The following is a 17022-nucleotide window of genomic DNA, read 5'->3' as shown; positions in this document are numbered from 1 at the left end:
ACCTCCTGACGTTGAAATGGGACAGCTACACTTCATCGGTCATTTATTTGCCATCTTCAATACCGTTGTAAAATTGAAATCTCTCTGTTTTTTGACAAATGTCCTGGTGTAAAGTTTGCAACAACTGCAACTACATTTCAAAGATGCCTGAGACATTGGGTTTGCATAAATACATGGATGAGAGAGCTACGTTTCAGTTGGACTAGGTAATTTAACGGTTCGGCACAGGCTAAATGTGTTGACAGTCCTGATCGGTGCTGCAGTGCTTTATGACTCTATGACAATTTGAAGAGGTGTTGCCCCAAAATTAAAAACTCTCCCCATAAGAGAGTTATCTAGTCAATGTTCTAACCACAACCCCCGTTAACTGCTGAACCCTGTAACATTGACAATCCCAGATTGCCACTTCTCACAGGTTGTTGTCAGCAGTCTCCCACCTCACCATTCCCCATTCCGCAGCTTAAAACACAGAAGGCAGGACACAGAGGCGAGAACTTGGAACATAACCAGTACAAGTGCAGGCTCTCCAGCTCCCAATGCTGTGCCAAACCAATTAGATTAGTAATCGAATAGCTAACTAAACTAATCTCTTCTGCCTACACAATGTCCATATCCTTCCATTTTCCTCACATTCATGCGCCTGTAAAAACACCTCTGTAAAGTCTCTAATGTATCTGCCTCCGCCGCCACCCCAGGCAGTGCATTCCAGACACCCACCGCTCCCTGTGCAAAAAAACTTTGCCCCTCATATCTCCTTTTAAATTACCCCCTCTCACCTTAAATGCATGCCATTTGTGCTGGGCATCTCAACCCTGGGGAAAGGAAACTCCCTGTCTACTCTATCTATGGCTCTCATAATTTTGTCAACCTCTATGCGATCTTCCCTCAAACTTCACCGCTCTGAAGAAAACAACACAAGTTTGCCCAACCTCTCGCTATACATGCCCTCTAATCCAGGCATCACCTTTGTGGCACCCTCTCCCAGGCCTCAACAGCCTTCTTATAAAGAGGTGACTTGATCTGTACAGAATACTCCAGACGTGGTTTAACTAGAGTTTTATAAAGCTGCAGTATAACTTCATGTATAACACCTTCTTAACCACCCTATCCACCTGTATAGCCACTCTCAGGGTGGTAGGAATTTGGACCCTAAGATCCCCCTGCTCATCAATACTGATATGGATCCTGCCCTTATCAGTGTCTTTCGTAGATTATGGCCATCAAGGTAATCATCGCAGGAACAGAGTTATACACGATCCCTCCACGTGATCATTGCCCAGGCCACAGTCAAAGGCAATCCCCAATCACCAACTGACCCCATGCCTGACGATACCTAAATCCCCATCATCAAGATCACACACCGGCTTGATTTCACAACCACTGTTCCTCCATGGTCAGTGACCCGTTTAATCGTTGACAAACACATGGCCACTGTTGCCTGCCTACCCCCCTCCCCTGCCGTATCGTTAACACTGAGGCCCCTCAGGAAATTCTCCACACTGGCTGGTCACAGAGCCCTCCAGGCAGTGAACGCAGGACCATTTCATGCCCATTCCCTCACTTGCCTTTGAATGCATGCAAATAGCAAATAAAAATAAAACTGAGAGCTTACGCGCTGTAGAGAGTATTATTGCTTCCCATTTTTGTTTGGCACCCAGAGGACACTGCGAAGGCAAATCAAAGTTCAAAGTAAATCTGTTATCAAAGTATATATGTTTCACCATTCACCATCTATAGAATAATGACCATGACAGAGTCAATGCAAGGCCACCCAACTTGCGCGTTCAACCAGAGTACAGAAGATAACAAAGTGTGCAAAATCAAAATGAAAGGAATAGTAATAATACATAAATAAGCAATGAATATCGGGAGCATGAGATGAAGAGTCCGTGGAAGTGAGCCAGTAGGTTGTGGAAACCTTTCAGTGATTGGACAAGTGAAGTTATGCCCTGTGCATGATAGCTGAGGAGTAGTAACTGCCCTTCAGAATGAGACTTCCAAACAGATGCAAGACCAATTAATATTTCGACAGACATGCTACTCTCTATAATCGTTATGCTTCCTCCTGTCTCAATCAATCAGCCTACCTCGCCCTTTTGCCACATTCCTCTGGCGCTCTTCTCCTTCCCGTTGCTGTTCGTCCTGCAGTACCCAGTCTCCAAGACAGGTGCCGCTGTTGCCTACCGCTCGGTGTTTCTTCAGGATGTCGTTCCTTCATCCCCCGAAGTTTCTCAGCAGTAGCTGACTCTATCTAGTGGACTGGAGACTGGGAGGGAGGGAGGGCGAGGAGAAAGAACAGAAACGAATCAGGCCGGAGAGGCTGGGGAACGAATCTGGGGCAATCAGAATCAGGTTTAATATCATTGGCATATGTCATGAAATTTGTTGCTTTTCAGCACCAGTGCAATACATTAAAAACTATATAAATAACAGATATATATACTATATATATAATAAAGTAACATAAAATAACTCTAAAAGTAAAGTTATTATATATACTATAACATTTAATAACTTTATTTATGGATCATTTTCCATACAGATGATGTAATTCAAAGCGCTTTACAATGGGATAAAGTGCAAATATAAACATAAAATTATAAATAAAAATAAACATGAGAATAAAAGACAGTAATACGAGAGTTAAAAGCGAGGATAAATTGGTCTTGAGATGGCATTTAGAAGTGCCAGCTGAATCTGAACCCTTATAGTTTTAGGTATTGAGTTGCACAGTTTAGCAGCGCAGGTCAAAAAAGCTGACCCGCCAATTACCTTTTGAGGCAGACTGTTCAAATTTCAGAGACAAGCAGAAGAGTTCGAGCAGGTTTATAAACTGAAAGTCATTCTGTCATGTACTCTGGTCCCAGTGCTTTAAAAACAAGTAGGACAAACTAAAAATCAGTTCTAAAAGATTCGGGAAAGCAAAGCAGAGTAGCTAGGACGGGAGTGATATGCTCCCCCATCCTGGTTTTGATTAAATGTTTTGCAGCGGCGTTCTGACTTGAGTTGTAGTTAGTCAATTGATTGCTTTGGAAGGCCAGTAAAAAGAGCATTGCAGTCTACCAAATATAATGGAGTGAATTCTTGTTTCAGCCTCATTACATGACAGAAATGAACATACCTCATATATTACTGCATATATCAAAGTTCACTGTTCAAAGTAAGTTTATTATCAAAGTGCATATATGTCGCCATATACAAGCCTGAGGTTCATTTTCTTGTGGGCATTCAGAGTAAATACAGAGTAAAGCTATTTGCCATTCCAGCCCCAACCTTTATTTACAGGAGACACTGAGGCCTAGAGTCATAGAGCACTGTAGGACAAACACGAGCCCTTCAGTACATGCCTTCATGATTTTCTGTGGCCATATCCCTCCATACCCCACCCATTCATGTACCTTTAGAAATTTCTATTAAATATTGAAACCGAACCTGAATCCATCACTTGTGCTGGCAGCTCGTTCTGCACCCTCACCACCCTCTGAGTGAAGAAGTTCCCCCTCATGTTCCCCTTAAATATTTCGCCTTTCACCCTTAACCGTAAGACACAGGAGCTGAACCTCAGTGGAAAAAGCCTCCTTACGTAGCCCTCCATACCCTTCCCATCCATGTACCAATCCAAATTTCTCTTCAATTGACCCTGCGCCCATCATTTGTGCTGGCAGCTCGTTCCACATGCTCACCACCCTCAGAGTGGGTGAGCTCACCCCTTAAACATTTCATTTTTCACTTTTCACCCTTAACCCAAGACCTCAAGTTGTCGCCTTACCCAACCTCAGGGAAAAAAGCCTGCTTGCATTTACCCTATCTATAACCCTCATAATTTTGCACACCTCTATCAGATCTCCCCTCATTCGCCTACGCTCCAGGGAATAAAGTCCTAACCTATTCAACCTTTCCCAGTAACTCGGGTCCTCAACTCCTGGCAGCGTCCTTGTAAACCTTCTCTGCACTCTTTCAATCTTGGTGATATCTTTCCGGTGGGAAGGTGACCAGAACTCCACACAAAGCCTGTCACCGGTGTTTTATTCAGCGTAACATCCCATCTCCTTTACTCAGAGCTCTGATTTATAAAGGCCAATGTGCCAGAAGTTCCCTTTACTACTCTAACCACCTGTCACACCATCCAACACATTTGGCACGTTCCCAACTGCGGGGACTATATTCACCAGGCCCAATTCTTCCACTGGACATGTAGTGCAGGATTTGTTCACTTACCTTTAGATTCTGATTAGCGATTAATTTATTTTATTTCATTTAGAGATACAGCGCAGAAAAGCCCTTTGGAACACATCACCCAGCAACGCCCGACCTAATCTTAACCTGATCACGGGGCAATTTCCAATGACCAATTAACCCTCACAGTACATATTTGGACTGTGGGAGGAAACTGAAGAAAACCCCCACATCCAGTGGGGAGTAAACTTCTGACAGAGGACACTGGAATTCTCCAAAATGTCGTGCTAACCTCTACGCTACCGAGACTTGCCACTCTACCAGCCCTCTGTGATGGAAGCATAGTCAAGCCTTTGACTAATTTTTTGAAATAGTTCTGTTAATTTCTCCAATGACTTATCTAAATTGCTCCAAGAAGGTTAGAAAGCTACTTGGGTAAGATTGCTCAGAGCTCTGCCATTATTTGCCATCATTTTTAAGAATAATAAGGGGCCACAATAACATCGTGGTTGGTGCGATGGTCTTACAACTCAGGGCATTCCAGAGTTCAGAGTTCAACTCTGGCGCCGTCCGCGTTCTCCCTGCGAGCGTGCAGGTTTCCTCCAGGTGCTCTGGTTTCCTCCCAAAGATAGTCCAAAGACGTACCGCTTAGCAGCTTTCCTCACACAGTCCAAAGATGAACTGGTTAGTAGGTTAATTAGTCAATGTAAATTCTCCTGTGATTAGGCTAGGATTAAACAGGTGGGCTGCTGGGAGATGCAGCTCACTGGGCCGGAAGAGCTCATTCCGCACTGTATTGTTAAATAAGTAACTAAGCAGAATAGAATAGAATATTTTTAGCTGTCTTTTTTGAAATTATTTTGCCGCAGATATTTATGCAGCTTTACCCATAAAAGACACCAAGGGTGAGACTAACTTGTAGACGGGTGCTCAATGGTACGTGACAGGCACTCACCCACGCTGTGAGCTAAGAGATCAAGAGCCGTTTTAAGGCCCGAGCCTCAATTAAATAGAACCAGCGAGCTGAAGCCGCCAAGTTAGCAACCCAGTGCCGCTCGCTGAATTCGGGTTGGCTCAAAATGGAGATTACTGGCTAGCAGGGGACCAGGTCTACTTCGCAACGGCGAGGGAAGCGTGGGGTGAGGGAGGCAGCGAGGCAGGCCCGATTATTCCTGAGGGCCCCATAAGTCAGATGTAATTTAGAAGTTAAGGTTTTGGATTCTGCGTGGCCGGCCAGAGAAAGTACACGTAAAGACCTGAAGCAGGAGAACGGTTTGAACAGCCCTTGAAAAATAGTAGCTGCCCGGACATTAGGTCTGTCTGAATTTTAATATTTTCTGATTCCTTGCTGAAGCCCTTTTTAAGGTCGACTTTATTGATTATCCTTATTAGTCACATGTACATCGAAACATCAAAATATACAGTGAAATGCATCGTTTGCCCCAAGGATGTGCTGGGGGCAGCCCTCAGGTGCTACCACGCTCACAGCAGTGACATAGCATGCCCACAACGTACTAACCATAACCCGTACGTCTTTGGAATGAGGGGAGGACGCCGGACCCTCCACTGACGCAGGCAGAATTTACAAGCTCCTTACTGACAGCAGCGGGAATCGAACCCCATTCAGCGACCGTTGGTGCCGTAAAGTGATCGTGCGACCGCGAACAGCCACACTACGTCACGCTGCCACTGCTGGTTCACCGTTGCTGTTCTGACTGAATACAATTCATTTTTCAACAGTTAACAGTCCAGGTGTCTCCTGCGGTTTCCCGTGGGGAAATTCCAAGTTAAAAAAAAGATCAGTTTCACATTCAGATGATTTCACTGTCTTTTTCACACGTTTTAATGTATGAAGTTGCAGCTGCAAGATATGCCTGCAGTGCACACAGTCAGACCAGAACAGTATATCACCTCTCCCTCGATTAGCTCAAAGCAATAATATTCCCCTCAAATGTTTGGGGTTTCCTGTCAGACCGTTCAGCTTTCACCTCTGTAACCACAAAGGAAGGCAGGACTCCGAAACCTAACACATCCTTGCAACCATTCGCAATCATCGTTCTGAGTTCTTTTGCTGCCGTAGGTAGGAAACGGAAGTGACAATTAACCCCTCACACAGTTACTCCATAATTCAATACGATCCAGGTTCATGTCCTGCACTAACTCCTTGGCCCTTGATTTCCTCAATACAGCGGATTCCGGTTGATTGGGCCATCAGTTAATCTGGCAGCTGCTTATTTATTAAAATACAAAAAAAAGTAATAGAGAAAACAGTTGGAATTCCCTTCATCTATTTGGGACACCATGCCACTTAATTGGGACAGGAGACAGTTTCTGAACAGTTTCTAACTAGTGTCAGTCACTCACTCTTGTGTGGCCATTAGACATTACACTGCTTACAACAAATCACTTTTAGAAAATGTCAGTGGCGTGTGTTTCTGTTTAAAAGGTGGTGAGAGCGTGGAATGAGCTGCCAGTGGAAGTTGTGGATGCAGGTTTGAATTCAACATCCAGGAAAAATTTGGATGGGTACATGGATGGGAGGGGTAAAGAGGGCTATGATCCGGATATAGGTTGATGGGATAGGCAGAATAATAGTTTGGCATGAACTAGATGGGCTGAAGGACCAGTTTCTGTGCTGTAGTGTTCTGTGACTCTACGAATGATATTGAGGCTCTGTTCAAGAAGGAAGACATATACGGTGGTTCCGGTGAATTGGACCATCAGTTAATTGGGGCAGCCGCTTATTTGTGACAACTCTGAAAGAACAAAACTAATCAAGAAAATAGCTGGGATTCCTTGCATTTATTTGGGACACAATATCGTTTAAATGAGGCAAAAGACTGCTGCCAAAAAGTCTCTAACCAGCCCCAGTCGCACGCAGTTGTGCCGGCCATTGGAAACTACACTGTGCTTCAATAGAACTGTTCTTAAATAGCATCAGTTACGTGCATTTATGTTCAAGAAGCAGTGATTTTTGTCACTGATAGTTGGCAAGACATAAGCAGTAAGACAATTCAGCACTGTTTTGCTCACTGAGGTCTCAAGCATTCGGGCTTGGAGATGTGAGAAATGGCCAGGAGTTGAAAACGTAACACGTTGATCTCTGTTCATTCTTATGTACAGTTGATTCCAGTCAACTGGACTATCAGTTAATCGGGGCAGTTGTTTATTTTGTACAACTCTGGAAGAACAAAAACCAATCAGTAGAATAGCTAGGGTTCCCTTTACTTATATGGGCACAATGCCGCTTAATTGAGACAGAAGACTGTTGCCAAACAGATCGTAACTAGCGTCAGTCATGTGCACTTGTGTGGCCAATAGACACAACACTGTGCTCAGAGCAATCAATGTTTAGATAGGGTCTGTTTAACTAGTGACAGGAAAGCTACAGTTGGATAACTATTAGGAACTAACAGAACTGCAGTAGCTCTAATTTGTTCTGTATTTCTTTTAAATATATAATTTGTTACTCCATTAAACAGTAATTTGTCTTCCTTTATATTTCTTTTTTTTAAACTTTTTTCATGAATCTTCAACTAATTAGCGTAGTTGCTTAACTTGGCCAAAAATGGACTGGTCCCGATGTGTCCCAATTAACCGAAATCCACTGAATTTAAAACAACCTATTGGTCTCTTTCTTTTATACATTCTGCAGCAGACCTGCCACTGACTCCCTGAATGGAGGTTTACCACTCCTAGGGTGAAGAAATTTCCCGTCCTCTCGGTCTTGAAGGAGCTCCCCTCAAACCTGAGGCTGAACATCCCCGGATTCCAAGCATCGTGGCGAGGATTCAAGCTGGACTTCCAAGAACATAAATGGGGTGACACCCCTCCGGACTGCTTCACCATTGGAGCAGGACCTGAGTGATGTGGTCTTGGCCTCTGTTGCCCTCTTCCTGGCTGTGACCCCTCACCCCCTGCTTTGCCACATGACTGGAAGTCGCTCTGATTGAATGCCCAGGCTGGGCCCAAGTTGATTCCGTTATGGTTATTATTCTATAGGCTTATTGAATATATCTGCAAGAAAATGAATCTCATGGTATATGGTGACATATATGTACTATCTGTACATATAATAAATTCACTTTGAACTTTGAACTTTGTTTATCTGTGCCTTGAGCACAGTCAGTGATTCGACCTGCATGACTCTCTCAGGCAGTGAAATCTCAAAATGTACGATCTACTAAGAGAAGTAATTTCTGGTCAAGGACCAACTTTCTCCACTCTGTACAGTTACGTGGATTTTGAATTTGGTGTGGAGTGTTGTCGCAACATGCAACAAAAGCAGTGTTCGACAATTATAAAGAATAAAGATTTCTTTTTAAAAAGTTAGAGGTTAAAGTATGGATATGGAACGAAATGTGCATGAATTACCAACATGTATTTACCATGTAAACAGAATTATAAAACGTGGTTTGAAGTGCTTACAGTGCAGTGCAGTGACGGGGATAATGGATAGAAGGGAAAAGACAAACAAGGGAAAATCTGCAGGTGCTGGAAGTCAAGGTAACACACGCAAAATGCCTGAGGAGCTCAGCAGACCAGGCAGAATCTGAGGAAAAGAGTAAACAGCCGATGTTCCAGGCTGACACGTTTCATTATGACTGGGGAGAAAAGAGTTCAGGAGTCAGAGTGAGAAGGCAGGGGCAAGGGGAGGAAGAAGGGGTAATAGGTGATAGGTGAGTTGGTGGGGGGGTGAAGTAACAAGCTTGGAGGTCGATTAGTGAAAGAGATACAGGGCTAGAGAAGGGGGAATCTGATAGGCGGGGGTAGAAGGGCATGGAAGAAAGGGAAGGGGGAGGAGCACCAGAGGGAGGTGAGAGAGGGAAATGGGAATGGGGAACAGTGAAGGAGCGGAAGGGGGGTAGTTACTAAATGTCTGAGAAATCAATGCTCATGCCATCAGTTTGGGAGCTACCCAGATGGAACATGAGGTGTTGCTCCTCCAGCCTGACTGTGCCCTCATCATGACAGACGAGGAGGCCATGGGCTAATATATTGGAACAGGAATGGGGTAGGATTAAAATGGGTGGCCACTGGGAGATCCCACTATCTCTCGCAGATGGAGCAGAGGAGTTTGGTGAAGCAGTCTCTCAATCTACGTCGGGTCTCACCAATATACAGAAGGACACACCGGGAGCATCGAGTACAGTAGGTGACCCCCAAAAGACTCACAGGTGAAGTGTCGCCTCATCTGGAAAGACTGTTTGGTGATGAGGGAGGAGGTGTAGAGGCCAGAGTAGCACTTGTCCCATTGCAAGGATGAGTGCCAGGATCAGTGAGGTGGGACGAGTGGACAAGGGAGTCGTGTAAGGAGCAACCCCTGCGGAAAGTGCAAAATGGGGGGTGAAGGGCCAGGAAAGATGTGCCTGGTGGTCGGATCCTGCTGGAGATGACAGCAGTTATGGAGAATTAAGTGCTGGATGTGGAGGCTGGTGGGGTGGTAGGTGAGGACAAGAGGAACCCTAACCCTGGTGGGGTGGTGGGAGGGTGGGGTGAGGGCAGACATGCACAAAATGGAAGAGATGCGGGTGAGGGCAGCCCTGATGGTGGTTACCCAGCTTCTGAGGAACATGCTGGAGATTCTCCAGGCTCCTGGGACCTTGTTTGTGGTTCTCCATCTTCTTCGACTATATTGGAGTCTCAGAGACCCATTGTTTCTGCATCTGTTCTACTTGGACATAGGATGTATCAGGTCCAGGGAACTTGTCAGGCTGTAGTCAGGACAGTTTTCCAAAAACATTTTCTTCACTGGCAATGATTTCTCTAAATTTCTCTCTCCGTGTTTCCTCTGTCTTCTGTCATTGGGATGTTTTTGTCATTTACCACTGGGGTGGCATGGAAAGTGCCAGCGATCAGCAGTCAGAGTTTGATACCCGCCGCTGTCTGTAAGGAACGTTTATGTCCTCCCCGTGATCACATGGGCTTCCTCCCACTTGCCGAAGTTGTCCAGCTAAGGTTAGGTTTAGTGAGCTGTGTTAACACCAGAAGCATGGTGACACTTACAAACTGTCCAGTATCCAGTATAATCCTCTCTGGTTTATGTACTTTTGACAATAAATTTATTTTGAACTTTGAAATAGATTAACAGCCAATAACAGCTGGGAGTACCTCACATGGGTCACCACACATACCAGCACCAACATAGCGTTCCCACAATGATCAACAGAGCAACACAAGCTACGTCAGGAATAGCATAGCAACAAGTCAGCAACAGCAAAACAAGCCCCTTTCCTACCCGCTCACCCACTCAAAGTCGGACAGGCCTCCTACCCGCTCACCCCTCACACAGTCGGACAGGCCTCCTACCCGCTCACCCCTCACACAGTCCGACAGGCCTCCTACACGCTCACCCCTCACACAGTCGGACAGGCCTCCTACACGCTCACCCGCTCACACAGTCGGACAGGCCTCCTACCCGCTCACCCCTCACACAGTCCGACAGGCCTCCTACACGCTCACCCGCTCACACAGTCGGACAGGCCTCCTACCCGCTCACCCCTCACACAGTCCGACAGGCCTCCTACACGCTCACCCCTCACACAGTCGGACAGGCCTCCTACACGCTCACCCGCTCACACAGCCGGACAGGCCTCCTACCCGCTCACCCCTCACACAGTCCGACAGGCCTCCTACACGCTCACCCCTCACACAGTCGGACAGGCCTCCTACACGCTCACCCCTCACACAGTCGGACAGGCCTCCTACCTGCTCACCCCTCACACAGTCCGACAGGCCTACACGCTCACCCACTCACACAGTCGGACAGGCCTACGCGCTCACCCACTCACATAGTCGGACAGGCCTCCTACCCGCTCACCCATTCACACAGTCAGACAGGCCTCCTATCCGCTCACCCCTCACACAGTCGGACAGGCCTCCTACCCGCTCACCCCTCACACAGTTGGACAGGCCTCCTACCCGCTCACCCGCTCACACAGTCGGACAGGCCTCCTACCCGCTCACCCCTCACACAGTCGGACAGGCCTCCTACCCGCTCACCCGCTCACAGAGTCGGCCAGGCCTCCTACACGCTCACCCGCTCACAGAGTCGGACAGGCCTCCTACCCGCTCACCCGCTCACAGAGTCGGACAGGCCTCCTACCCGTTCACCCCTCACACAGTCGGACAGGCCTCCTACCCGCTCACCCGCTCACAGAGTCGGACAGGCCTCCTACCCGCTCACCCGCTCACACAGTCGGACAGGCCTCCTACCCGCTCACCCCTCACACAGTCGGACAGGCCTCCTACCCGCTCACCCCTCACACAGTCGGACAGGCCTCCTATCCGCTCACCCGCTCACACAGTCGGACAGGCCTCCTACCCGCTCACCCACTCACACAGTCGGACAGGCCTCCTACCCGCTCACCCCTCACACAGTCCGACAGGCCTCCTATCCGCTCACCCGTTCACACAGTCGGACAGGCCTCCTACCCGCTCACCTGCTCACACAGTCGGACAGGCCTCCTACCCACTCACCCGCTCACACAGTCGGACAGGCCTCCTATCCGCTCACCCGTTCACACAGTCGGACAGGCCTCCTACACGCTCACACAGTCGGACAGGCCTCCTACCCGCTCACCCGCTCACACAGTCGGACAGGCCTCCTACCCGTTCACCCGCTCACACAGTCGGACAGGCCTCCTACCCGCTCACCCCTCACACAGTCGGACAGGCCTCCTACACGCTCACCCACTCACACAGTCGGACAGGCCTACGCGCTCACCCACTCACACAGTCGGACAGGCCTCCTACCCGCTCACCCGTTCACACAGTCAGACAGGCCTCCTACACGCTCACCCCTCACACAGTCCGACAGGCCTCCTACCCGCTCACCCCTCACACAGTCGGACAGGCCTCCTACCCGCTCACCCCTCACACAGTCGGACAGGCCTCCTACACGCTCACCCCTCACACAGTCGGACAGGCCTCCTATCCGCTCACCCCTCACACAGTCGGACAGGCCTCCTACCCGCTCACACAGTCGGACAGGCCTCCTACACGCTCACCCCTCACACAGTCGGACAGGCCTCCTACCCACTCACCCCTCACACAGTCGGACAGGCCTCCTACCCGCTCACCCCTCACACAGTCAGACAGGCCTCCTACCCGCTCACCCCTCACACAGTCGGACAGGCCTCCTATCCGCTCACCCGCTCACACAGTCGGACAGGCCTCCTACCCGCTCACCCACTCACACAGTCGGACAGGCCTCCTACCCGCTCACCCGCTCACACAGTCGGACAGGCCTCCTATCCGCTCACTCCTCACACAGTCGGACAGGCCTCCTACCCGCTCACCCCTCACACAGTCGGACAGGCCTCCTACACGCTCACCCACTCACACAGTCGGACAGGCCTACGCGCTCACCCACTCACACAGTCGGACAGGCCTCCTACCCGCTCACCCGTTCACACAGTCAGACAGGCCTCCTACACGCTCACCCCTCACACAGTCGGACAGGCCTCCTACCCGCTCACCCGTTCACACAGTCAGACAGGCCTCCTACCCGCTAACCCACTCACACAGTCGGATAGGCCTCCTACACGCTCACCCACTCACCCAGTCCAACAGGCCTCCTACACGCTCACCCACTCACACAGCCGGACAGGCCTCCTACCCGCTCACCCCTCACACAGTCCGACAGGCCTCCTACCCGCTCACCCCTCACACAGTCGGACAGGCCTCCTACCCGCTCACCCCTCACACAGTCGGACAGGCCTCCTACACGCTCACCCCTCACACAGTCGGACAGGCCTCCTATCCGCTCACCCCTCACACAGTCGGCCAGGCCTCCTACCGGCTCACACAGTCGGACAGGCCTCCTACACGCTCACCCCTCACACAGTCGGACAGGCCTCCTACCCACTCACCCCTCACACAGTCGGACAGGCCTCCTACCCGCTCACCCCTCACACAGTCGGACAGGCCTGCCGGACTGTGTGAGCAGGTAGGAGGCCTGTCCGGCTGTGTGAGGGTGAGCGGGGAGGAGGCCTGTCGGGTTGTGTGAGTGGGAGCGGGTAGGAGGCCGCTCACCCGCTCACACAGTCCAACAGGCCTCCTATCCGCTCACCCCTCACACAGTCCAACAGGCCTCCTACCCGCTCACCCCTCACACAGTCGGACAGGCCTCCTACCCGCTCACCCGCTCACACAGTCAGACAGGCCTCCTACACGCTCACCCACTCACCCAGTCCAACAGGCCTCCTACCCGCTCACCCACTCACACAGGCCTCCTACACGCTCACCCCTCACACAGTCGGACAGGCCTCCTACCTGCTCACCCGCTCACACAGTCGGACAGGCCTCCTACCCGTTCACCCGCTCACACAGTCGGACAGGCCTCCTACCTGCTCACCCCTCACACAGTCCGACAGGCCTCCTACCCGCTCACCCCTCACACAGTCGGACAGGCCTCCTACACACTCACCCACTCACCCAGTCCAACAGGCCTCCTACACGCTAACCCCTCACACAGTCCGACAGGCCTCCTACCCGCTCACCCCTCACACAGTCGGACAGGCCTCCTACCCGCCCACCCCTCACACAGTCCGACAGGCCTCCTACACGCTCACCCCTCACACAGTCCAACAGGCCTCCCACACGCTCACCCCTCACACAGTCCGACAGGCCTCCTACACGCTCACCCCTCACACAGTCCGACAGGCCTCCTACCCGCTCACCCCTCACACAGTCGGACAGGCCTCCTATCCGCTCACCCCTCACACAGTCGGACAGGCCTCCTACCCGCTCACCCCTCACACAGTCCAACAGGCCTCCTACACGCTCAGCAGCTCACACAGTCGGACAGGCCTCCTACCCGCTCACCCGTTCACACAGTCGGACAGGCCTCCTACCCGCTCACCCGTTCACACAGTCAGACAGGCCTCCTATCCGCTCACCCGCTCACACAGTCAGACAGGCCTCCTACCCGCTCACCCCTCACACAGTCCGACAGGCCTCCTACCCGCTCACCCCTCACACAGTCGGACAGGCCTCCTATCCGCTCACCCGCTCACACAGTCCGACAGGCCTCCTACCCGCTCACCCGTTCACACAGTCGGACAGGCCTCCTACACGCTCACCCACTCACCCAGTCCAACAGGCCTCCTACCCGCTCACCCACTCACACAGTCGGACAGGCCTCCTACCCGCTCACCCACTCACACAGCCCGACAGGCCTCCTACCCGCTCACCCCTCACACAGCCGGACAGGCCTCCTACCTGCTCACACAGTCCGACAGGCCTCCTTCCCGCTCACCCCTCACACAGTCGGACAGGCATCCTACCCGCTCACCCGTTCACACAGTCGGACAGGCCTCCTACCCGCTCACCCACTCACACAGTCGGACAGGCCTCCTACCCGCTCACCCGTTCACACAGTCGGACAGGCCTCCTACCCGCTCACCCGCTCACACAGTCGGTCAGGCCTCCTACACGCTCACCCGCTCACACAGTCCGACAGGCCTTCTACCCGCTCACCCGTTCACACAGTCAGACAGGCCTCCTACCCGCTCACCACTCACATAGTCGGACAGGCCTCCTACACGCTCACCCCTCACACAGTCGGACAGGCCTCCTATCCGCTCACCCCTCACACAGTCGGACAGGCCTCCTACCCGCTCACCCGTTCACACAGTCGGACAGGCCTCCTACCCGCTCACCCGTTCACACAGTCAGACAGGCCTCCTATCCGCTCACCCGCTCACACAGTCAGACAGGCCTCCTACCCGCTCACCCCTCACACAGTCGGACAGGCCTCCTATCCGCTCACCCGCTCACACAGTCCGACAGGCCTCCTACCCGCTCACCCGTTCACACAGTCGGACAGGCCTCCTACACGCTCACACAGTCCGACAGGCCTCCTACCCGCTCCCACTCACACAACCCGACAGGCCTCCTCCCCGCTCACCCTCACACAGCCGGACAGGCCTCCTACCTGCTCACACAGTCCGACAGGCCTCCTACCCGCTCACCCCTCACACAGTCGGACAGGCCTCCTACCCGCTCACCCGTTCACACAGTCGGACAGGCCTCCTTCCCGCTCACCCACTCACACAGTCGGACAGGCCTCCTACACGCTCACCCGCTCACACAGTCGGACAGGCCTCCTACCCGCTCACCCGTTCACACAGTCAGACAGGCCTCCTACCCGCTCACCCCTCACACAGTCAGACAGGCCTCCTACACGCTCACCCCTCACACAGTCGGACAGGCCTCCTATCCGCTCACCCCTCACACAGTCGGACAGGCCTCCTACACGCTCACCCCTCACACAGTCGGACAGGCCTCCTACCCGCTCACCCCTCACACAGTCGGACAGGCCTCCTACCCGCTCACCCGCTCACACAGTCAGACAGGCCTCCTACCCGCTCACCCGTTCACACAGTCAGACAGGCCTCCTACCCGCTCACCCAATCACACAGTCGGACAGGCCTCCTACCCGCTCACCCCTCACACAGTCGGACAGGCCTCCTACCCGCTCACCCGCTCACACAGTCGGACAGGCCTCCTACCCGCTCACCCGTTCACACAGTCAGGCAGGCCTCCTACCCACTCACCCACTCACACAGTCGGACAGGCCTCCTACCCGCTCACACAGTCAGACAGGCCTCCTACCCGCTCACCCCTCACACAGTCGGACAGGCCTCCTACCCGCTCACCCGCTCACACAGTCGGTCAGGCCTCCTACCCGCTCACCCGTTCACACAGTCAGGCAGGCCTCCTACCCACTCACCCACTCACACAGTCGGACAGGCCTCCTACCCGCTCACCCCTCACACAGTCGGACAGGCCTCCTACCCGCTCACCCCTCACACAGTCGGACAGGCCTCCTACCTGCTCACCCCTCACACAGTCGGACAGGCCTCCTATCCACTCACCCGCTCACACAGTCGGGCAGGCCTCCTACCCGCTCACCCCCTCACACAGTCGGACAGGCCTCCTACCCGCTCACCCGCTCACACAGTCGGACAGGCCTCCTACCCGCTCACAGAGTCGGACAGGCCTCCTACCCGCTCACCCGTTCGCACAGTCGGACAGGCCTCCTACCCGCTCACCCGCTCACACAGTCGGACAGGTCTCCTACCCGCTCACACAGTCGGACAGGCCTCCTACCCGTTCACACAGTCGGACAGGCCTCCTACCCGCTCACACAGTCGGACAGGCCTCCTACCTGCTCACCCCTCACACAGTCGGGCAGGCCTCCTATCCACTCACCCGCTCACACAGTTGGGCAGGCCTCCTACCCGCTCACCCGCTCACACAGTCGGACAGGCCTCCTACCCGCTCACCCGCTCACACAGTCGGACAGGCCTCCTACCCGCTCACAGAGTCGGACAGGCCTCCTACCCGCTCACCCGTTCGCACAGTCGGACAGGCCTCCTACCCGCTCACCCGCTCACACAGTCGGACAGGTCTCCTACCCGCTCACACAGTCGGACAGGCCTCCTACCCGTTCACACAGTCGGACAGGCCTCCTACCCGCTCACACAGTCGGACAGGCCTCCTACCTGCTCACCCCTCACACAGTCGGGCAGGCCTCCTATCCACTCACCCGCTCACACAGTTGGGCAGGCCTCCTACCCGCTCACCCGCTCACACAGTCGGACAGGCCTCCTACCCGCTCACAGAGTCGGACAGGCCTCCTACCCGCTCACCCGTTCGCACAGTCGGACAGGCCTCCTACCCGCTCACCCGCTCACACAGTCGGACAGGCCTCCTACCCGCTCACCCGCTCACACAGTCGGACAGGCCTCCTACCCGCTCACACAGTCGGACAGGCTTCCTACCCGTTCACACAGTTGGACAGGCCTCCTACCCGCTCACACAGTCAGACAGGCCTCC

General features: G+C 52.6%; 1 long non-coding RNA gene across 2 annotated transcripts in view; it reads right to left on the bottom strand.

Moving 5' to 3' along the window:
- LOC132401165 (uncharacterized) overlaps positions 1–17022 on the bottom strand; it is a 64847-nt gene that overhangs the window by 25513 nt on the left and 22312 nt on the right. For both annotated transcript variants that reach the window (XR_009514507.1, XR_009514506.1), the window contains one exon: positions 2088–2266. This is a non-coding gene — a long non-coding RNA (uncharacterized LOC132401165). The remainder of the gene's footprint in view (positions 1–2087; positions 2267–17022) is intronic.

Source organism: Hypanus sabinus, chromosome 10 (assembly GCF_030144855.1).
Source record: "Hypanus sabinus isolate sHypSab1 chromosome 10, sHypSab1.hap1, whole genome shotgun sequence".
In the NCBI taxonomy this organism is placed as follows: Eukaryota; Metazoa; Chordata; class Chondrichthyes; order Myliobatiformes; family Dasyatidae; genus Hypanus; species Hypanus sabinus.
The sequence above is the reverse complement of the archived record's forward strand: the minus strand, read 5'-3'. Positions and strand labels throughout refer to the sequence as shown.